Source organism: Dreissena polymorpha, chromosome 8 (genome assembly GCF_020536995.1).
Source record: "Dreissena polymorpha isolate Duluth1 chromosome 8, UMN_Dpol_1.0, whole genome shotgun sequence".
NCBI lineage: Eukaryota > Metazoa > Mollusca > Bivalvia > Myida > Dreissenidae > Dreissena > Dreissena polymorpha.
In genome coordinates, this window is record NC_068362.1 from 32,963,002 (window position 1) to 32,988,221 (window position 25,220).

Here is a 25,220-nt window from a genome sequence, read left to right on the forward strand (position 1 = left end):
AAAAACTCCACAATCAACCTTACTTAACGAAAACTTACTTAACCTTAACCTTACTTAATAAAAGTATCACTAGACTGAAACCTTTTTATACTTCCACAATGAAAATAGTTTGTGCATATGCTTTACATAACACTACATGTACATTTGCTCTCCATTTTTCATTTTCATAATTCATAATATACTTTATTTGCTTTTTTATCCCCACGCTTTTTGAAAAAAAGGTGGGGATATTGTGGTTATCTTCTCCGTCCGTCCGTCCGTCTGTCTGTCTGTCTGTCTGTCTGTCTGTCTGTCCGTCCGTCCTGGCCACTATCTCCTCCTACACTCAAAGCACTAGAACCTTGAAACTTACACACATGGTAGCTATGAGCATATGTGCGACCCTGCACAATTTGAAATTTTGATCTGACCCCTGGGTCAAAAGTTATAGCGGTTGGGGTGGGGCCGCGTCAGAAATTATCACTCATTTTTTTAGGTTATTTTACATTTACTTCTTTATTTCTACACCGATTCACTTCAAATTGATACTGGACCTCTCTTATGACAATACGGTCAATCTCAACCATGCATGGCTCCATTCCCAACCCTGGGGCGCCCCGCCCACATAGGCCACACCCACCAAAAATTTCCATTTACTATAATTTTTTCATTTCTACACGGATTCACTTCAAATTGATACTGAACTTTTGTTATGACATTAGGGTCAATCTCAACTATGCATGGCCCCAATCCCAACCCTGGGGCGCCCGCCCACATAGGCCACACCCACCAAAAAATTCCATTTACTATAATTTTTTCATTTCTACACGGATTCACTTCAAATTGATACTGAACTTCTCTTATGACATTAGGGTCAATCTCAACTATGCATGGCCCCATAACCAACCCTGGGGCCCCGCCCACATAGACCACACTCACCCAAAATTGCCTTTACTATAATTTCTTCATTTCTACACCGATTCACTTCAAATTGATATTGAACTTCTCTTATGACAATACAGTCAAACTCAACTATGCATGGCCCCATTACCAACCCTGGGGCGCCCCGCCCACATAGACCACACCCACCCAAAATTGCCTTTTACTATAATTTCTTCATTTCTACACCGATTCACTTCAAATTGATACTGAACCTCTCTTATGACAATACGGTCAATCTCAACTATGCATGGCCCCATTACCAACCCTGGGGCCCCGCCCACATAGACCACACCCGCCCAAAATTGCCTTTTACTATAATTTCTTCATTTCTACACCGATTCACTTCAAATTGATACTGAACTTCTCTTATGACAATACGGTCAATCTCAACTATGCATGGCACAATTACCAACCCTGGGGCGCCCTGCCCACATATGTCACACCCACCAAAAATTGCCTTTTACTATAACTTCTTCATTTCTTCACCAATTCACTTCTAATTGATGATGAACTTCTCTTATGACAATACGGTCAATCTCAGCTATGCATGGCCCCATTACCAACCCTGGGGCACACCTAGGTCAAACATTCGGCGTGGGGATACGCGTCGGCCTCTGCCGCGCCATTTCTAGTTAATGTTTAAAACGTTTGTAGATGATTTAGTGTATATGTATGTATAAGGATATTATATTCTAACACTTGATTAGAACACTGTTTATTGATGCATACTAACACAAACGTATGTACGGTATGGAGCAGGATGACCTCGACCTGCACATATCTATGGACGAGGTAAATAAAGTATCTAAAAAAAACTAAAAAATAAAATAAAATAAAAAAACTCTAAAGGATTACAACTTGTTAAAAGTAACACTTGAATGATGATATTAAGTATTATCATCATCTATGGGCTACTATTGAATATCATAGATCACTGATAGATCGGTCATCTATAATTGGGGACATCCTAGGAACTTTTTAAGTTATTTGAGTCTTTAAAGACATATGGACAGACAGGTGGACGAATTGGAATAGAATGAAATATAATATATTTTGAGAAATGTTTTGTCCTTTTTTTAGTAACAATGACCTAACTTTTCAGCGAATAAAAAGTCAAACATCATACTCATTTGTCGGTTTCAAGTATTCTATGTCTCATCAACTTATATCAAAGGGGCAGATTTTCGCAGATTTTCGCATGTATTGAAGTTTGTAATTAAATTCTTAAAATTCCTAATTGTAAACATTAAAAATAAAAAGCTCCAGTTAAAAAAAAGAATACATTTAAAGAAAAAAAGTTATAATTAACTGGGCTCAAACCACTGACCCTTGAAGGAAAAGTCTTGCACTTAAACCACTTGGCCATCCGTGCTCATACAGTGACTGATATATTTTTATTCTTTATATAAGCAATCATCGTAATGTCACAAAATATAATGATATACACAACTCTCCATTTTTTTAATCGTTACCCTTCATAATTCTCTTGTTTTAATATCATCAAAAGATGCATACAATGGATATTATAGAGCATGGTAAATGTTCAGTATTTGAATGTTTCCTCCCAAATATCACAACGACAACAAAAATTTACAAATCTGAATCAGTTGTTCTTCTATTTTGTCAATTAAGCAAAAGGTGAACAATTTTGTGGGAAAGTAGCGAACAGACATTGGATGGTTAGACGGTGGGCAACCCTTAATCCTTTCCAGAGAAACACCATCAGGCGACAATCTTACACAATTATATATTAAGAAATGCCGAAATCGTCACAGATTAGAATTTTATGGCCTGATGACTAAATTCTTCTTGTTAGAAGTACAATTCACAAAACAAACTAACCAGCAAACTGAACAAACAGTTTCGTTTGAGGGAACAATACATGTGCAACCTTCAAGCAACTTATTAAATACTTTTGACCACCCGGTGCATACTCATTGAGTAAATATGGGAACTTCAGTGAGATCATCCTTTGTCTGGGTGGGTGGAACAGATCTACTGTGTCAATTATTTGGTCCTAATTAATCTGGAAGCCAAGAGTGTGGATTATTATTAAAGTAGTGTAAGAACAGTTTAAGGTGGGTTTTAACTTTTTAAAGCGTGATTGAGTTATAAATGAGGTGACCTTATTCGTGGACTCCTGTGAATCAGATTGCAACTTGGTCTAGGTGTTGTCTAAATAAACATTCTGACCACGTTTCATCAAGCTTGGACCACGTTTTGTATTTTTGAATCTTATTGTAAATCTTCGACTGTAGAAGATGTGTACCCGGAAGTTTCAGGACTCGGAAACTATAGACACACTTTTTAAAAAATGTATAGATACTCGAAATGACTGAATTACAACCTGAGTGTCGTGTAGATATTTTATTAAAAACATCAAAGCAATTACATGCCATTTAAATAAATACCTGTATTATTCCTAGACAGCATGAATACCATTTATCATAATAAACCTAAACTGTTGAAGTTGTTGGCGATATGAATGATAATCGCACTTTAACTGTCGCCAACATCTACACAGATTTAAGCACATATGTATGGGATTTACAAGGATATTGCTGATATTTTTTCCTAATGTTTATTCCAATATACTAAGAAATAATTACTTATAAATTAAAGGATATTACATGGCCAAGCTCAAGAATTTAACACTGCGAAAGTACTTGCTGGTTATTTCGTAAGAAATGAAAATGCTTTTTTCCAGAAAAAAAAGGAACAAAAATCGTTCTTTCCATGGGACAGTTAAATTATGATTTTGTTGAAAATGGCTAAAATAGTATTGCGTCTGATTTGACCGTTACAACTTTAAATATAAACTGCCAACAATATTTATATTTAAAAAAACTGTTAGAAAAATATCGCAAGCAAGTTTATACTTGTAACATATGTGCACGAGACGAGCGTTCATTACATCCATTATGTCATCAAGTACATAAAAATAAAGGATGTATTTAACAATGCAAACAATCACTCAATTACAAACAATCCGATCCGTCACAAACTGTCACCACCAGGATATCATTTTATCGTTACATAGCGATAAGTTATTTCCGTTTGAGAGCAAATGTAAACTAAAGTTCGTTCTGTCAAAACAAAACACGTTAAAAGACACGAACAACCATCTAAATAAAATAAACGCTCATGGAAGTCGGAGAATTTAAGCTATGTGGAATTATTTTGCGCACAAAAAGTTTAACACCATTGAAACGTAGTTTTGACGAAGCAACTTATTTCACAAGTAGCAATGCATGTGGTGATAAGCCGCTGTAATATTACACGCCAGTGAACATCTATATCTTGTCAGATGTCTTTTTCTTATCCACAACTTGTATAACTGAACATTAGCTATTAACATAAAATGATTAAATCTGGAATCATTGCCATGGACCGATAAATGCAGAGCGTTGGTGGTTTAAAAAATATTTTGACCGACAAAAACAACAAAATACCAGGATAACGTTATTTTGTTTAGACCGAATATGTAAATAGTATGGTATGTATTTTCCACTTGTATCTGTTATCTAGTGCTTAAAAGATCCCTCCTGACATTATTCCGTTTTTTGTCGAATTGTCGTTAATTTAAAACTACTATTTGGTAGAATAATTTTAACAGTAAAACATTTGTAATACTAACAAACAAATGGGTTAATATTTTCTACTCATAAACACAAGTCTGCATGTCTGGATATTGTCTACAGACGACAGACGACATTCGATGACTAATACACTAAGCGGTCTTTGTATAACTAAACCAATTTGTCAAGAAGCTTTTGAAACATTATTGTGCATTGAGGTTTCAAGATAAACCGTCTTCATTTCTGATTGAATACTGAAATTAACTTAAAACAAGCTCGCAACATCTTCTATCTCGTCCCAAATTTCGCAATTATACACATGTGTGCGTTAAAATTTAGACCGATGTAATATATTTGCACGACTAACATGTATGACATGATACAAATTATGTTAAAAAAGAGATAGACATGTACTTTAAATGTATAACTTGGAATTGCTTGACGACTGTTAAATTAACATGTGAACACACATAAATAGCGTAGATATACCAATATATAGATGAACTGTAAATAGTATCTGTTGAGGGCGTTTTTATGCGGTTTACATTGATGAAACTCCGCGATGTAACATAATATATGTTACATACACGTGTAAAGATATTAATGAAATTGAGTCATACCGCGTTGTATCGGGGCCTATGCATTTGGACATCATTAATTTTCATTCGTTGTGTTAAGCGTGTGATCTTAACAGGTAAACCATCGGACGTATTTTACATATTTACAGGAATGCCAAAGCACGCCATGAAGTCAGTGGCACTCAACAGGGATATTTAACTGTTTTGATTTGAAACTATAATAAAGAAGCACACATATTTCTTCAGTTGTTTGCTATTTTATAATTTCTGAACGAAAATGTTCTAGATTGTACAAGCGGATTAAGGGCAATAAAATGAACAGAAAACACGAGTTAAACAGAAATTAATTATAATAAAAAACAAAAACAAAAAACAAATACGAACATTTTTATGACACCAAATTTTCTAATACAAACCCGGTGAACGGCTTTAAAGTATTAATACAATTTAATGCGAATTTATGTATATTAGTTGTAATGTCATATAAAAGTACATTTATTTGTTCTAAAACAATATGCACATACACTACGTTTGCAGTTCATTTATAAATGTGAAGAATCTTGTGGTATAAATGTAATTGCGTTTCTATATTGAATTCAAGGCACATTACACGCCTAAAACAAATATTTAAAATATTAACACAATTTTTGTTAGAACAGAAAACAATTCAGTTCACTAAAACATGCATAGATGATTCTCAAAGAAAGTGCCCAAAAGCTGTACATGATATCTCGCTTTTTTGTATATATTTTACATCCATTTATAGTATTATAGCATCGTATCTATCTCCTTACACAAACCTCCCGGTATGTAACACGTCATTAGTATTATATACCATAATGTATACGAAAGATCGTGTTCTGGTCATTGGTATATTAGAGCTGAATGAATCCTGAATTATTGTTTGTTTGTCAGTGTTATTAATATTAATGAATAAAAGCAATATGAAGCCATTTAAATGTTTGTTCACTAACACCATGCCACGTACTGAGCAAAAATCTCTATATCTCTAAATCTCTATATTAAAGTTGATTTATATATCAGAGATTTTATACTGAGCTTCAGAACCAAGTATTTCCATGCATTGTTGTACAACCACATCGACTTGGTGCTGATCTGTCGTAAAATGAGTGAATGAATGATAAAGGGTCTATCATATAATGAATCTTGTAACTAGCCAAATGATACGAGAATATGAAAGAAAAGAGGCTACTAGTATATCTAACGATTTTGCCTTCATGTTGCGTGAAATAAACATAGCAGCTGGTAATGAAAAAAAGTTATCTCTTGATAACGTTCTCGACTTCTTGAGTTTAATTGCTTGCTATATGAAAGACAAAATACCAATAAAACAATCGGAGCCATTGTTTCAATCTGCCAGCACATTATCAAATAATTCAGGTATTCATGACAAAACAAAATAAATAACACCTCGTATATTTATAATAAAATTTCCACCACAAAATTAAATCCTGGTGGTGACCGTCGGAGACGGATCGGATTGTTTGCGTCACTTCGATTTAATTGTTGTGCACTTGACTACATAACTGAACATAAGTCAGTCTCCTTGAAACATGTTCGTTTTCGTTTTAATTGATATTGTGTAAAATACTAGTACATAATAGCTCCTCGGCTTTAACATCATGGACATTTGATTGTTTATTTGATAATTTGTAGAGCGAGTCGAGAAGGTTTGATTGTATCCCTATCTCTATGTCCTTTATTCAGAGTTATATTTTTATTTCACCATGAAATATTCAATATTTGGTCGTTCTTTTGTTGTTATGATAATGAACACCTACTGGTTTTGATTGTTTATTACACCAGACAGTTACTGGTCGCTCTCTGTGTGCATATAAGGTATCAAACAATACATTACATCAAGGCCGAATATGGATGCGGTAATTGCGTAATGGCAAACAACTGATCTTATAATATTATGCCTACGTCTACATATGAACATGATTAAATATTGCATGCAAAATAGGAAATGGACGCATTCAAAATCAGAATCCAATATATACAATGTGAATTGTTTGTTTGAACGTTTTGAGGAAATTTCATCCTTTGGGATTATGTTGCTGACAAATTGACACTAATGGATATCCAGGAACTGTTGTGTCATTTGAGCTTCAAAATAAAATTGTTGACAAGTTCAGTTCGTGAAAAAAATAGCAAAAAATGACCGCATTATCGTGTCTTGACACCGCAGCCTTGAACAACATCCGTTTTTAATCGAGTATAAAGATCGCTCGAAACGAAGCGAACATTTATTTCCGACATTTAACACCGTAGGACAAGTATCATCATGAAGACTGCCTGCATAGTTGCGCTCCTGTTCACTTGCATTGTCATGGTTACCATGCCAATGACTGAAGGTAAGCAATATTGTTTCGGACATATCTCAGTGCATGTGAGTAGGATCTTCGCAATTCTTTAGAGATCATTTGAGTAAGCAAATATTGCAAATATCTCTTTTTTTCTACGGATTCTTTAGATATAGTTAAAAAAGTACATACATGCTCTAAAAATGAAATATACATAGAAACATTTCAGGTAAAGTTCAGTTCACTGCGCCGTCCTGATTTGGAATGCTTAGTTCCTTTATATTTGTCAAATGTTCATTTAAAAATGATTACAAAAGAAACGCCTTTTATTTCAGGCAAGTTAACAACAAACAAGAGGATGATATAAACAATATAATTAGTACATAACATGCATTCAAATTGTACTTTTATTAATTAGTAGCTATTATGAAATGTGCTTGTAAATTTCCGAACGTTACCTTAAAACCAACTTTGTATGTATCAATGTACAGTTTGTATTTAGAAATCAATATAGGGCTATGCGATTTTGGAATAGGCAAGGCGCATCATCGGACTTCCAGAGTATTTAAATGATGCATATAGTTTGTAATGTTATCTATGGCGGTTACCCTTCAACCGAACATAAGTGCTGGTGCAAGTCTTACTGTATAAACAAAACGATTATTGCTGTTAGTGTCTTTATTCTAAATGTGATTTTACTGCCGTACCTATTATTTTATTTTAACTCGAAGCGGTTACCCTGCATCTAGAGGTTACGTGACATTGGAATTCGCACGGTATGTGCGAAGTGAATAACGCATGCGTTGTCTTTGTTGAACGTAGTGTTCGAGCTCGTAGCTCAGCGTGGTACACCTGGTGGCAACTGCCTGCACAGGACGGAAACGTATCGGTACTGCGAGATGTACAATGGTCAGTGTCCACAGAACTCAAGGCATGAAAGTAAACATATATTTTTTTATTCTAGCCCAAGGCTACCCTCCACCCAACCGTGACTGCCATTGCAGTAGCGGACCGTGTCGTTACGGAACGAGTTACGCCGGTCCGTGTCCATACAACTCATATCAGAAGAATTGCTGTAGAAATTATTGAGGTAAACATGCTGCACATATTAACCATTTTTCAATGCACACATACGCGATTACGTTACAAAAGCCTTGCATTCAATATTAAACGGTCAATGTACTGAAACTTATTCCATAGAATTTATTTATATAATTATGTTATTTTAACACCAAAGCATTCCAAGTGTGAAGGTTATTTTATTTGTGTAGATTTATTAATTCTGGTAATTAATAAAACTATTTTTAGTACTTTAGACAATGTAAATTCCTAACATGCAAAAAGAAATGAGAAAACAGATTCCTTTCCTCCAAAACGGTATGTTGATGAATAGGAATAATCCAATGCTTGAGTTTCTTTTTCAGGACCACCAAGGCACACTGGACCATATTGACATTCAAATGTCCTGGTTAGATTGAACAATACAATATCGCAATCGTCTATTAGTTGTTGAATTTTCTTTACTAGAGTTTTAATCGGAACACGGAAACAACTGAAGCAAAATACAGCAACAACAGAGTTGCATCATTAGTAGATCATTCGTATAATCATTGCAACGTCCTTTAATTGAGGCAAGTGAAATATTGCCATACATTTAGATACAGGAATAAAAATCAGATGGCGTGAACATATGGCGATAACTATTGAGTCACATTTGAACGATCAGTACCAATAATAGCAAATGAGGTCGAAAACCAACAAGCACTCATCTCAAACTTGGCTCAGATTTTTTGTGATAAACGAATTTATTGAAACTTTGTTACTCGCCTTACAAAATTTCTAAACTCATTTATGATATATATTTTTTTTTCACGAAAGCAAAACATAATATCAATATCTGGTACTGATATAATGTATTTTGTTACAATCCAAATATTCGTAATAACAGTTCGCTGTCTAAAACGATCGTTATGACATGGAATCAAATATTGATATGGAATGAAAAGCGCTTGTGTATATAGATGTAATGCGATCCTTCGTCATCTTAGGCTGAGGTTGAATTTGTAAGGGCCCGGAGTGTGTCCCAGCACTTGTACCGAATTAACTCACTTGACTACATGAGGTGTTGTTTTCACTGAACATTTGTTATTTGGAATTTAACTTGTTATATGTGGAGAAAACCCGATTACCCGACATATATCCAACATGTTTTGTATAGTGACGATCAATCAAACTCGCATGCACCGGCAGTGGTTGCGAAATGGAAAATGGGTTGCCTTATTTATGAGCGAATGTACCGATTTTGATATGTTTGATTGCTTTATAGCAATTGACAATGCCCCTTCACCTAAACACTTGTTGGAAGTGCAGATTGTAGTGCAGGTTAGCAGAGCGGGAGATGGGCCGCTGGTCACGGTCACCAAGTCGTCGCATTTTTTATGGGAAAATGATTATGTGTAGTATCAAATAAATAACCTTTTATACACGTTTTCTTAGTGCAGACAAGTTTTAAGCGAGTAAACTGATGTAAGTGAAGGATCATTTATTATAAATTCAACAGGTCTCATGGAAGTAGGTTGTTTTCTAAATGTTAAATATATTTGTCTTACTTGTTACACAAATATCATCATAGTAGATCTAGTAAAATATATATATAAAACTAATGAAATAACATGAAACTCCGATACGTTCATTATTGAATGATCGCCTTTTTCAGAAGCATGCCAGCCGTAACGACCACATGAAATTCGATAACTGTAAAACCGTTTTATACAATAAAGTCTTTTCAACATATGTATATTTTATTTTTTTGTCTTATATGCGTAAGTTACATTGAAAAAGTCATTATCATAGAATTATATTTCGAAACGTTGTTAAAATTGTTTTTTGAATATTTATTGAATGTTCACGTAAAGAATAAAAACGTGTGTTTGTATTTATTGATTTTGATTGAGCTCTGGATAAATACGAATACATACATCAAGATAGAACTTACAATGAGAACGTACAAACAGGGACAGTCAATACCAATTAGAAATCCAAAGATGATAATATTTTAATTACAACAGGTATCTGCTTACATGAGAATATTTACAATAAATGGTACTCGTATACACATATAAATGTATTAACCACATACATGTATCTGCTTGCATGATTATATTTACAATAAATAGTACTCGTATACACATATAAATGTATTGACCACCGACACACTTTCATTTTTATTACACTCACATCGTTGAAACGATTAGACTAACCATATTATATTCAATGTTTTATGTGAACAATAATGTTCGATATTTCTTAGTTTTTTGGTAATACAATGACAGTTTTTTCAAATAATAAATTGACAAGGTGTTAATATCGTACATTATTAATACATCATACAGTGACATTATGTAGACATCATAGAGTGAAACTGTTTTCATATATATTGAGAGAATGTTTACATAATTAAGTGACAGTGTGTAAACATCATACAGTGACATTGTAAAGACATCGACAGTGACATTGTGTAATCATCATACAGTGGCATTATGTTAACGTCATACAGACTCGGTGAGCTAAGATCATGCATTGGCATTGTATACACATTCTGCAGTGACATTGTGTTCACAACATACATTTTTAGTGTGTTCACATCATACTGTGTCAGTGTGTACACCCCCACCCATTCAGTGCCAGTGTTTTCACATTATACCGTTTCAGTGTGTTTACATGAAACTGTGTTTGTGTGTACACATCCTTTTAAGTTCAAAATCGCTGCTGTTTATAAACTTACCTCAACAATACAGAGCCAACTTGAAGTTAATTAAAACTGAGATATAAATAAATTACCAATTGCTGTTAAAAATGTTAATTTGCAAAACAGAAATATGTTAAATATTACCAAAGGAACAATATTTGTAAGTGCAATTGCAATCTTTCATAGTCTCCTATGAGCAACAAAGGGACGAAAAAACACGAGAAAAATGAACCGATTAAATGGTTTCATTCACTGTTTTTTTCATATGATAAAAGGGATAAGTTTTAATATGTATTGGTCCTTTACGATGTATCCGTTTTCACAGTGCGCTATATGGAAACAATCACGATTAAGTGTTTCAAAAGTTGATTCATTGTTAAGTGTTATGAAAGTGCCATTGTATCCTGCAAAAAGTGCAAATATACATTTTTTAACCAAATTTATGGCTGCTAAAAAATTGCATATACTTGATCGGATGATTTTTTTACGTTCGCATTGTAATTTGTATGATACCAACATGAAACAAATCAACAGGACACAAATCATTTGAAATTCAAAACAAAATAAATATGATCCAGGATGATGCACAAGTATGGGTAATCCTTCCATATCGACAATGAAGATATATTAAGCGTTTTCTTCATGATTTGTACAAAATCATCAGTAATAGTAAAAGTAGATTTGTAATCAAACGTAGCCGACAACGTAATTAGATAATTAATTGCCGTACAGCCTTGAGGAATGGTAATGATGTCAAATGATGGGTTAATCGTTGACCAACTAGACTCTAAATTGTTTTCACGTTTGCATGTGATAGATAACCTCAGTGATTTGGGTGTTACCACAACCCAAACACCATTAGTAATATATTCGGCGTAAGGTAGCTGTACATTGGGTTTAACCAATTCCCTGCAATGTTCAGCTATTAAATCTTGTTTATTCATGAATATATGAACAATACATCTGCTTGATAGTTCAATCGGATAAAGAGGTTTCATTAATTTACGAAATGGTGCCCCGACACAACTAGATATTTCTCCGCCCTCAAGTTACGCGTATTTTGTTTGTTTCGAGTTTATCGCTATACCTGCGTTTGGAATGTCATATTTCGCTACGGCCATATTCGACGTTAATTGAACTTTTGTCGCAATAGCAAATGTGAGCGGAATATTAATGATATTATACATCTGATAATATTCATATTGCTCGTTTAGAGGTATTTTTATTACCATAACCATTTTATTATTTTCGATAACGCCCGATAATGGAAGATATTTATAGTACTCCAAAATTTCCTTTTCGTGGTCAAACGGTAACGCATTCAATGGTGGCAATTCATTTTTGATTTCTAGAAGTAAATCCTTTAACTGATAAGGAGGAATTAAATTTGGTGATAAATGTCCTAAACTTAAGGCAGTGAGTTGATTATCTAAATGTTCAAATATAAGGGTTGCTCGTGACATTAAATCCCTTACTTCTTGAATAAGAAGGTCCAAATGAAAATATGCTACCATGAAATTATTAGTTTCAAGTAACCTGGCGTTAACCTCGTCAGTCACGTTACGTAATCGTACTTCAACTTTATTAAAGGTGTTTATTACGTCATTTAATGAGTTGCGATTTTCTTTTACAGCGTTTGGTGTGAGATTTAACAGCGTTAAAGACTGAAAACTAACATGCATTAAACGTTATTGTCTCTGATGAAGGGTATTTAAAACAGAACGGATCTGCTGAATATCACTATCTTTAGCAACACCAAAAACTGCTCTTAATATATCCGATCCAAACTCAAATAAAGCTCGTTTCTGACGTATAAACTTGTTTGAATTTACTTTGTGTAAAAGTTGAATGTAAACACTATACAGTTTCGGTATTTCAGCATTTAACCCTTGATTAGAACTTAAATATAATTCTTGAAATTTGTATGCATTAGTGAGTAGGTACTTGTTCGTCATCGAAGGTTTCTGTTATCGTCAAGACTGCTCTTTTTTTTATTCAATATAAAACATACAATGTAAATATGTGCATAAGCAAGAACAAAGGTGGTATAATACAACAGTAATAATATCAAACACATATTATACATGATATGCTAGGATATAATGTTTTTTTGCCTTGGTTGCATGTGGTGTATGCTGTTATTTTTAAATGTAATAATCAATCCTATAGATGAGTTGCGTAGAGTTAGGTGGATGACAACTGGAATGGGTTATGAAAGTTTATGCGTTTCCATTTTTGTTCAAAAATATGAAGTTTATCGTTGTTGAGGGCTATTTCTTTTTCAATTTGGATCTTTAGTTTTAAATAGTTTATAAAACAGTTGAAAGTAGGTATTTGTTTTTTGTATTTGCAGCTAAATATAAAATATTTCAGTAATATGATAATGTGGTTCACAGTGTTATTAATTATTGGTATTTTAAAAGTATTCACACCGAAACTGATATTTAAGAGAGACAGTTTTAATTTTAATTGTTGTTTCTCTAGAAAAGTTGTTAACTGGTTCCATAGAGTTTGAATATGTTTGCACTCCCAGAAAAGGTGTTCTATTGTTTCAATGTGTTCGCTGCATATATCACATAAATTTGTGTTGGATAGGTTGCACTTAAAAAGGTATTTATTTGTAGCAATGATTCTGTCAAGTCTGCTTTTAATGCATTTAGAAAGTCGTCATATGGCTGTAGATCTAGTACAAAGCTTATCGTCCATGTATACTGTGTCGCAGAAAATTTGTTTACGGGCATGAAAACTACGTTGTTCCTTACAATGGGCTGTGCGATGCTCAACCCGGTGATAAATGTCAATGTCCATATCCGTATCGTCAGTCGTAAGTCGTACATCCTGTCCTGGAAGGTATTAAAAGTATGTGTTTTCACACGTACAAAGAGTTTGTATTTACTTTAACATCTTTTTTATTAAATCAATTAAAAGGTCATTTTTATCGGAGTAATGTTTCTTAATCGACCGCGGACTTGCGTATTCGACTACATTAACCTCCATATCGGAGTGATCACTACTATCACCCGAATTTGACCTTTCGTGTTTACGCAAACGCTCTGCCTTTCGTCGATATTTTCTCTTTAACTCGGCAAAAGGTATGTCATCATTACTATCCGATGAATTACTGCGCTCATAAACACGTCGCCGAATTAATTTCGCTAAGGGCGTATCGTCATTGTCCGACATACGACCCTCACTCTGATTATCGTATTAAGAACTCATCTCGCTATCACTCACCTCGCTATCACTGCTCGGTGGTACAACATAAGCAGTTTTTCGCTTACCTTTAATCGGCTGGAGTCGTTCTTGCGGAACGTCCCAAGTTTCGATATCTACCGATTTTATATAACGTGCGTGCACGGTTTGTTCTGACCCATTCGCTACGTTCTTAACCTTAAACGTAACTGGAGATATCTGTTTAATTATTCTATAATACGGCTTATAATAGCTGTCTAATTTATTAGTGCGATTATGATTCTTTATCATAACGGCTTGACCTACCTCTAATACTGGTTCCTGTGCATCTGTATTAATTCTCTGGTTCCGTTTTCTTTTAGCTTTTTTCATATTTCTGTGAGCCTGTTTCACGGCCCTGTGTAAATTTTCTATATAGTACCTTGAGGTATCTTCTCCCATGTACTTCCGGTGCGGTTGTAATAAACTGTCTAATGGTAAAACTGGATCTCGTCCGTACATTAAGTAAAATGGACTGAATCCGGTCGATTCTGAAGGTGCTGTCCTAATGGCTGTCAAACAGGCATTAACATGCAAATCCCAGTTAATTTCTCCTTCACTTATTGTCTTAGAAATCATGTCATTGAGTGTTCTATTAACTCTCTCAACTTGAATATTAGCCTGGGGGTTATACGTTGAAGTGGTAATTTTGCCTATAGAATAGTACTTACAAATGTAATCTATCACCTGATTGCAATATTTTGTTCTATTATCCGATCTTATCTGATATGGAAAGCTAAATCTAGGGATAATTTCGTCGAGGAAAAGGTGTGCTACTATTTCTGCTTGCTTATTCTTGACTGGAAATGATTCTACCCATTTAGTGTTTTCATCAACAAATGTGATAAGATACGTATTTCCTGCCAAAGTTTCCTTATATGACCCCGAAGTGTCTACGGACCAAGTTATACCGCTTGAATGAGATACTCTAGTTTCTTGACTTGGAATTTTGTTATTGGATTTGGCTCGTTCTTGACAATATAAAGAAGTGAAACTCCAGCTGCTGGAGCAGTATCGAATTTTCATTAAAAACAATTCGTTGGTCCTTTATTTAAGGCAAGTGACCGATTGCCCAAACAGTACAAAACAGCACAATACAGCACTATACAAACCAACATAAACACAAAATATGAATAAAGCTGGGGTCACCGCCTTGGAACGGTCAATGCAAAGCATTGGTGGTTTAAACCGGTTATAGAGCGCTCAACCTCACACTTGGCCCAACAATATTCATAATACATGTAAGTGTAAATAAAATTTAACGTCATCGCATTGTAACTCAAATCAAACAATAATAAAAGGGAATTAAAACGCTTTCAATTTAATTACAATTTAATTACTCAATGGTATTGAAGATACCAGACCAACAGAGTTACAACTTTTTGACGAACGATAAAATGAAACTACAAACATGTGTTAACTACATTCCTTCTTTATTGAAAAAGATTTAAAAATATAGCGTCATTAAGTTAATATTTCAGATAATCATCGCGCAAATACAGGAAGAAGCAGCAATAATGGGTGTAAAAATTCCATATTACATTGCTTGGTTGTTTATGTGACTGCTAAAAATTAAATTAATAGTAATTAAATAAAAAAAGAAACGCCTATCAGAGAAAAAATATAAATCAAATTGAACGTTATAAACCCATTGACCTATGCATGTAGCTTACATGTACCCAGGAACAGAGAAAGAGTTATGACGTAATTGACAGGCGAAGACACAATGACGTGAAAAAAATCCAGGGGCGGTACTGTAAAGTAATAATAAAACTATTAATGGGGGGCTACTGCAAAATTGTACTACTGATAAAACAAGTTTAGTTGATTAAATATAAAGAATCAAATATATAAAAATAGTAATTCCATTAAAGCGACATTATTGGAATCAAACAGTATATAGGTGTTTTGACAACTGACGACAGAAATGATTTGATGTACGATTTGAGTCCAAAAGTAGTATTCATGCAGATTTGTTCATACGACACAAAGACACAATTTTGTTCAACAGTAAAAAATGCCCTTATAAAACAAGTTTAGTTGATTAAATATTAAGAATCAAATATATAAAATAGTAATTCCATTAAAGCGACATTATTGGAATCAAACAGTATATAGGTGTTGTGACAACTGACGAAAGAAATGATTTGATGAACGATTTGAGTCCAAATGTAGTTTTCATGCAGATTTGTTCAAACGACACAAAGACACAATTTTGTTAAACAGTGAAAATGCCTATAATATCACTAATGATTCCAAATTTTAAGGGAAGAAAGATAAAGTGAATCGAAAACCATCAAACACGTGTTTTTAAGTACATAAGCATCGTATCCTTTTGATAAAAACAAGTTAATTAAATTGAAGAGTTTAATATGAACATTAGGTTTAACATATTTTAATTTGCGGACACGCTTCAAAACATCTCCGTAAAATGATGGATGGGAGATTCCATTATTTAAATGCAATTTTAAAGAAACATTATATTTTGAAATTAAAACACCATACTTAGAGTAAAATCTAGCAAATTTATTTCTTAGGTTATGATACAAAAAGCCTTGTTTTAGCAATTTTTTAGTTAATATTAGATTACGATCATTAAAATCTTTAATACACGAACATGCTCTGGCATAACGTACCAACTGCGAAATGTAAATACCATCGGAAGGTCCTTTAGGGATGTTGCCATCTAGGAACGGAAAATTCACAATTTCAAAGTTAAAATCGTCCCGTTTGTCGTATAAACTAGTTTTGATCAAATTATTATTAATAGTTAAATGTAAGTCTAAATACGCAGCGTCTGTATTGGATATACACGATCAATTGAAGACTAGTTCTTTTGGGTAGATTTTGTGAATATATTGTTCAAATAATGGATTATCTAAATTAAGTATGTCATCAATGTACCTACTAGTAAGGTTAAAACAATTAATCAAATCTACTTGCTTAGTTTTAGATAATTCTAATATAAATTCGCTTTCATAGCAATATAAAAAAAGGTCAGCCATAAGTGGCGCACAATTAGTACCCATAGGAACGCCAATAATTTGTTTAAATATTTTACCATTAAATTCAACAAACAAGTTATCCAAAAGAAAAGTAAGTGCTGCACAAAAGTCAAGACCAGTCCAAATGATGTAATTATCTAATATCTGATTAGTAAAAAAGCTGTTTTAGTGTTTAAAGCTAGATACAGAAATGCATGAACGAATATTTTTGTATAAATCTGTGTACATATTAGGCCAAAAGTATTTTCTCTTTAACGTGTCGTAACACTTATCAATTCCCATGTGTGCCAAATTATCATGATAATGCTCAACTAAGCTTGCTTGTAAACTCGAAGGAATGAACAGTCGTAAAATTGGTTACTCATCTTTGTCACTAAGATAGTATAATATCTGGTCAATAATAATGTACCTTGTAGAATTCCCCTCTCTCTCGCCCCTTTCTAGTTCTGTGATCCTTTTTTGGACCTGCGGGTCTTCAGACTGTGCTTTCTTTACGTCGATTCTGTCATCGATGTACACTGATGGCATAATTTTCTGAGTTTCACTGTCTTCAGTTACGTTAGAATCTTTACTTGGATTGAATAAATTTAAATGTACAGCATTTACCTCCATTTTCTTATCCTCAGAGTCCCTTAACTTCGTGCACGGTTCCTTTGCAACATATGCATGCTTTCCAATGTCAAAATGTTGAGGTAATTCATCCTCACTTACCTCGGGTATTGTGCCATCATGTCTGCATCGTGATAACATATCTGCAACCTTATTTTTACATCCAGAGATATGTTTTATGTCTACGTTGTAACCAGAAATAGCGAGTGCATATGACTGTAACTTTTTATTTGTCAGATTTGCTGTCATAAGGTACATTAAAGGTCGGTGGTCTACGAAACACGTAATAGGTGCGTCTTGTACGTATATTTGTAGTTTATCAAGAGCGTATTTCAGAGCAAACGCCTCTTTTTCTATAACTGAGTATTTTGCATTGTAGCACTAAATTTGTGGGATAAAAAGTGAATTGGTCGTTTATTAGGTATTTCTGGAATAATGCTTTCTTCTTCGTCATATTCTTGGCATAAAACAGCCCCTATGCAATCATTTGGTGCGTCCGTATACAGTTGGTAACCTTTAGTACGATCGGGAAAACCTAATAAAGGAATAATTGTCAGTCGTTCTTTTAACATGTCAAAGGCGCTTTGACATTCGGATGTCTAATTAAAACGTTCATATTTCTTTGTAAGAGCAATCAGTGGTGCCGCTATTTGAGAAAAGTTTGGTATTATTCGTCTATAAAATCCACACATACCAACAAATGATCTGATGTCTTTAACAGATTGTGGTGGAGGAACAATTTTAATTGCTTTGACCTTTCCGGGGCGGGTTTGTAACTATGTTTGTTTAATATGAAGCCTTAATAATTTGTTTCTTCCTCAAGAAAGCTACATTTCGAAAGTTTTAATTTTAGAGTATACTGTCTTAATTTATCAAATACGGTTTGAATGTGGGTCAGGTGACTATTGACGTCAGTGCTAAACACTATAATATCATCAAGATATGGAATAGCAAAAGATTCACAGCCCCTCAAAACGGTATCCATAAGTCTTTAAAATATTGATGGAGATATTTTTGCCCCAAAAGGTGTTACACGAAATTGATAAAATCCTAGCCCTGCACAAGTAAAAGCTAGTTTTTCGCGTGACTTCTCATCAACAGGTATTTGTCAAAATCCTGATTTCATGTCTAATTTTGTGAAAAAACTGCACCCTTCTAATAGTGGTAAGATTTCGTCTATGCGAGGTAAAGGCCAGGCATCATCTTTTATTATTTTGTTTAATTGTCTAAAATCTACACAAAAACGAAGACTACCATCTGATTTCTTTACTAATACTACTGGAAAAGACCAAGGAAAATTTGAGGGTTCAATTATTCCTGCCTCGAGCATTTCCTTAATTGTATTTCCTATTATTTCCCTATGTTTGATTGGTGTGGGATACGGTCTTAACTTAATAGGTTTGTGATCGCCTGTATCGATAGTCGCTTTAATAGCAGAAGTCGGAGTTAAATCTTTATCCGTTTGTGCAAACAAATCGGTATTCTTTTTCATTATCGGCTGAATTAAGTGCGTATATTTCGGATTGCAATTAAACTTAAACTTTTCATAATTTTTCTTAAACTGCTTATCATTAGAAGATGTTACGGTATTTACTTCGACTGATTTATCTAGCTTTCCAATAATATGATCTTTTCGTAATCTTATCGTACGTCCGGTATTATTGACAACGAAAATTGGTATTTAATTGCATTTTGACACGGTCAATATCGTATCCATTAATTGTAAACCTGGTTCATTGTCTAGACAGTCTGTCGTTGAGGTTAAACTATATACACCGTTAAGCGTGCAGCTATGGTTTTTTATTTTCTCGTTTGTGACAAGCGTAGTATACGGCTGAATTGTGATTGACCGACATATGCGTTCTAATGACGCTATGTGAATATCACTCTCAATTGGAATCATTTCGTTATTAATTCGAATTCGTTTTAAATCAAAATAAATTCTTGCGCTAAATCTATTTAGAAAATCTCTTCCTATTATGCAATTTCGATGAATGTCCTTTATAATAACGAAATCGTGTACAAGTTTCTGTTTTCCTATTGTGAATGAAAGTGTTGATATACCTTAAACTTCAAGACTGTCGCCACTTACAGTTTGAATATTTGGTGAGTATTTACGCATATTTTTACGCGGAGATATTTGTTTAAATATTTTTTCACTCAAAATAGTTATATCGCTACCTGTGTCGATTAATCCCCTAACTTTAACATTTCCTAATTTAATTAAGCACGAGGTAGGATCTTCTGGTAATTTAAGTTGTGTGGCCCCTAGTTTGTTCCTTTCGGTTGGCCCGCGTCGAAAGGTCGTTGTCGTTTCAAACGTTTTGCTTTTTGGGTTTCAGTGTGAAAATGGTGGGATAGAGACCCAGTAATGGTCATTGGTTTTGGGCATTTCTTAATCAAATGTTTAGGTGACAGACATTTATGACATTTGTTCCAGTAATATTCATGAGGACAATCTCGGATTAAATGATCGGTTGAATTACACGTGTAACATCTGAGCCTATGTTCATCTGGTTCCCGTTGTTGCTGATGAACCGCACTAACGGTTTTACAGTTTCTCGCTATGTGTTTTTTTCTCCCACATTTATAGCACTTGCGCGTCGGACGCGCATGGTCGACCTCCATCGGCTGTGGGTCATTGTCATGTGAATCGTACCCCCGTGACCTTTCCTCATGTGTACACGTTTTAATATATTTTGTTCCTTTAGAGTCATATCAAAGACTTCTGTCAGATTACTTGGGTTACTCCTGATCAATTTATTTTTAACAGAATCATCGATTAACCCATCGATGAATTGACCAACGAGAATTCTCTGCATGGGATTCCTCTCGTCGAGTTCTCCTTCGCATGCATCTCTATCCAACATCAATATTCGTTTACCATAATTGGCGACGTTTTTCCCCACTCGTTGCTTTACATTCCTCAAAAGCTTTAAGGCATATTGCGGATCCGTTATTTCTCCGTACCGAATTTTTAACTCAGCCTTTAAATCAACATATCTAACTTCAGGGTTTATTGATAAAAAACGTTTCAAGAATTCACAGACTGTGCCTGCGGCCGTCTGGAAAACAATTTTAACTTTTCTGGTCTCATCATATTCGTGGATCATAAATAATCTTTCTCATTCTAGTGTATAGTCATGGAATTCTGATGTTTTTCCAGAGAATCGTGGTAATTGAGTCAAAGCCGTGTAAGCATATAAAATATTCGGTAAATTAGCTTTAACTTTCAGCTAGCACTTGAAAAGGTGTTTGTTGTGACCCTGTGGCCATCTTTTAAAGCTGCAACCTGATTGCTATATCCTAAACTGTAAATACTTAAAAGCGTGACCTAAAATGTGAGTATTAATCAGCTCAACCTTAACAATTTGGCAAGCAGGTCAAAGAACTGAGATATTAAAAAGGTTCTGACCTGACTCCGGTTTTGCGTGGTGAAATACCTCCTCAGCCGTTCGTTTTTCCGGAGAGCTCCTACGATATGTTCGTGACCTGTAATTATTAAAAAATATTTAGATAATATAATAGGAATTATTTGTTTATCTCTTTACAATTATTTAAATAAATTTAAATATTAAACAAAATGGTCGTCGCTCGCTTCCGGTCGTTGTCGTGATGGTTTCCTGCCGCTCCCGTCGCCAAAGTCGTTGCTGCTGCTGTTGTCGTTGTTTCTAAAAGAGAGTTTGTCAATGTCGTCGCTGCAATAATGTTCTGTAAAGAATGATTGATTATTGTTGTTCGTCGTAACGTCCCACTCGTCTTTGAAATAATGTTCTGTAAAAAAGTAAATTGGTAACTGTTTTTCTGGCCCCCTTTCCGGTGTCTTGATTTGCCTGCAAACTTTTTAAGTAATTCTGGTCACGGCACCAAAAATAGATATGTACATGTGGCACTTCTGTCCTTATGTGAATCTATTGGTTCTCAAAGTTCGCGTTGTGTAATTTTATTTATTATTTGCTTTAAATGTCCCAGATTCGTTTTACTACTCATAAGTTTACAGGATAATTGACACAAGTCTTTTATAAGGATATCAGTTTTTATTACTGGTTAAATAAACGTGTATTATTCTTATTTAATGTATTAAATAATTGAAACAATATAGAAGACATGAAATAATCAAGATACTCCAATCACAAATATAGTTCGTCTCAAAAGTAACTGTCCATCTCTCCTGCACTGTCCACTGAAGCCGTTAAATTGGGATGTTCACTGTGCGAGTTGCTATCAAAATTTCTAGAAGTTCGTTAAGAAATACCCCGCTTTTATACTTACTCTTATATAAATGCTTATATAAACGGTCATGTTTTAGAAAAACGTGATGGTCTCAGCCAGTAAACAAAACTCTCCATCAACCTGTCAAAATTGTTTTTTCTAGTAGCATTTTTGTTTTTTCTAGAAGCATTTTTGTATCTTAACCCCAGTCAACAGCAGTTCGTGGCCTGTTCAACACCCGTGTGACCGCCAAGAGCACCCCATCGTATGATGGTTCGAGCCCTATATGTATAGATCATCCCTTCGTATGACAGTTCGAATCCTACATGTATGATAGTTCGTATTGAGTTCAGTAAGTTTACTAGGACAAAAGTGTTACACAAACGTTGTCCAAATTGTCTTTCCGATTTCATCCTGCCGTTTTAACATATTATACCGATTTTTAGGATACCTATGCAATGGCACATGAATAAGTTCACACTAGTATTCTACACACTTGAAATGATATTTAACACTGAAGTTTAATCTACCAACCTCCCCTTCAACCATGAAAGTGTTGGTTGACCTATTAAGACCAATACAATCTTTGCATAGTTGAGCCTGGACGTGTTCTATATTTTCATAAATCGTATGACTCCAAATATCAGCCCCATATGTAAGGATCGGCTTTAACATTGAATCAAACAGTTTAAAACACCATTGAATGTCAAATAGTCCAAAATAGCATTTCTAACTGTCTATAGAATCAATAGTATTTTTAGCTTGCATTGCCAACTTTGCTTAAGCCTTGGACCAACAAAATTTAGGGGTAAACAGTAAACCCATGTACTTGTACACTGATGTAACATTTACACGATTTCGATTATCGAGCCAACTTTAAAATGACAGCAATAGGCCACCACTTCTAAATATAATTACTTTGATTTTTTTTTCATTTAAAACCATGCCACTTATTTGGCTAAGTCAAAAATACCATTTTATTGGCGCTGTAGTTAAAAAGTGGTTTCAGAGCAACTCGCAACATCATCTGTAAATAGTATTCCTTGTATATGTGTTAACATCTTTATAAATTAAATCATTTGATGGCCCCGGTCACGTAGGTAAAGAGATAACCCATTAATAAATAAATTAAAATTGATAGTGCTAGTTACGTCCGATTAACTTGCACGAATCTTACACTTAAAATCAGTTTGATATTGTTATTTATTACACGCACGCGACTCCGTGAATTTTAGCACAAAGAGACAAATATCTTATGTAGTTTTCATGTTAAACCTAATTTTAGCCTTATGTCAACTAGTTAATGAGCAATATTCCATCAAAGGCCTTTTGAAAATAAAAATATAACACATGAAACCTTCCTACTGGTTTAGTTATATATTTTTGCACAATGCTCTGTAATACGAATATGTTATCAATTGTAGAATGATCTTTTCGAGAACCTGATTGCGTGTCATCAAAATTTATAAATTCTTTAAACCAAGTACAATGTTGTAAATTTACAATATTTCCAAATATTGTATTCATTAAATTTATGAAAAGTATTCCTATATAATTTTTCGGTTAAGAACAGCATTTGTGTAAGGGAACAATAATGCTTTCGAAACACATGTAGGGAAATACTCCTGTATTAAGAATATGATTAAAAAGCGAGCAAAATACTGGGCATATAACAGTAGTAGTGTATTTATAAAACTATGCACTTATGCCATCAAACCTCTGCGCCCTTCACATTTTTAATTTTTTGATACTTATTATTATTTTGTCATGTGTGATAGGACTATTTGGAATTTAACCATGTTGAGACAATGCAGTTTCTTCAGAAGTTCTAACCAAGAGCATACTTTCTCGAAATAATAATTGAATAAAATAACAAATAAATCACGTTGTTTGATTTGTTACTGATATCTAGAATGTGAAGATTGTTTGAAAGTTACATTTTAAATTGTTTGCCAAACTAAATTTATAACGACAACAAAATAAATAAATGTTTTCACAAAAATGATTAAAATTGCCACAACCACCTAGGAAGGGTCAATGAAAGGCTTTTCAAGAAATGCTCCATTTATTATGCACATTTCCTTTTAATAGGCGCCATGCATTAAGGAATTTAACGGCTATTTGCTTATTGTGTTATGTATTTAAAAAATCGTTTATACTCCTATATACATTATCGTTTAAACGCACTCGAAACAAAAAACTCATCTTGAAACCTCAGTACAACGATAATGATTCAAAATGCAAAATGACAAATTGATTTTATTATACGGAATCCGATTACTGCTTTGGCCATCTAATGTCGTCTGACGTCTGAATAAAATATTTAAACAAATGTTTGTTTAAACTCAGACATTTATTTACTTCAATAAAATAATTTGGCAAATAGTAGCTAAAGATTCGACACTTTGACGAATTAGGAAAACTGTCAGCATGACTCTTTTAAGCAATAGCCACATATACAAATGGGACATACATACCATATCACATATGTTGTTGTCACTAACCACAAATGCATTGAATTGAACTGTTCAATCCTGCGAACCCAGTTTCAATTAATTCATGTCTATTGATGATGTTCGGTTATACAAGAAGTGGATGAGAACAAGAATTTCATACTTATAAAGGTTCTGGAGTCTCTATATTAAATTTGCTCATTTATAACCAATTGCAGCGATAGAACCTATTTCTATGTTATGTTATGTTTATTATTGGGCTTCATTTGTATAGAACTTTACTTTTGTCAAGTTATGTAAGTTTGCAGATTTTCTGTTTGGTGGTTATAATAGGGGTTTTAAGCAAGTTTATGTTAGCCACACCATTCAGTGTGGTAGAAGATACATTTTAAGCCAATATATATAATGCAATTTTCTTCAATGCAAGATCCTTTTCGTTTTCATCAGATTAAGAAATTCGATATCTTCCCTGTTTCCACTATCCCAAAACAGAAAAGGTTAAGTCCTTTGTATAGAACTTTACATTTGTCAAGTTATGTAAGTTTTCAGATTTTTCTG

General features: G+C 34.0%; 2 long non-coding RNA genes across 2 annotated transcripts in view; one reads left to right on the top strand and one right to left on the bottom strand.

The window, feature by feature from the left end:
• The window catches only part of LOC127842060 (uncharacterized), a 47,920-nt gene extending 39,016 nt beyond the window's left edge, over nt 1-8,904 (top strand). Inside the window, exons 2-4 of the long non-coding RNA XR_008031467.1 lie at nt 7,373-7,455; nt 8,369-8,494; nt 8,829-8,904. This is a non-coding gene — a long non-coding RNA (uncharacterized LOC127842060). The remainder of the gene's footprint in view (nt 1-7,372; nt 7,456-8,368; nt 8,495-8,828) is intronic.
• LOC127842063 (uncharacterized) overlaps nt 1-25,220 on the bottom strand; it is a 42,076-nt gene that overhangs the window by 8,234 nt on the left and 8,622 nt on the right. Inside the window, exon 2 of the long non-coding RNA XR_008031470.1 lies at nt 21,413-21,489. This is a non-coding gene — a long non-coding RNA (uncharacterized LOC127842063). The remainder of the gene's footprint in view (nt 1-21,412; nt 21,490-25,220) is intronic.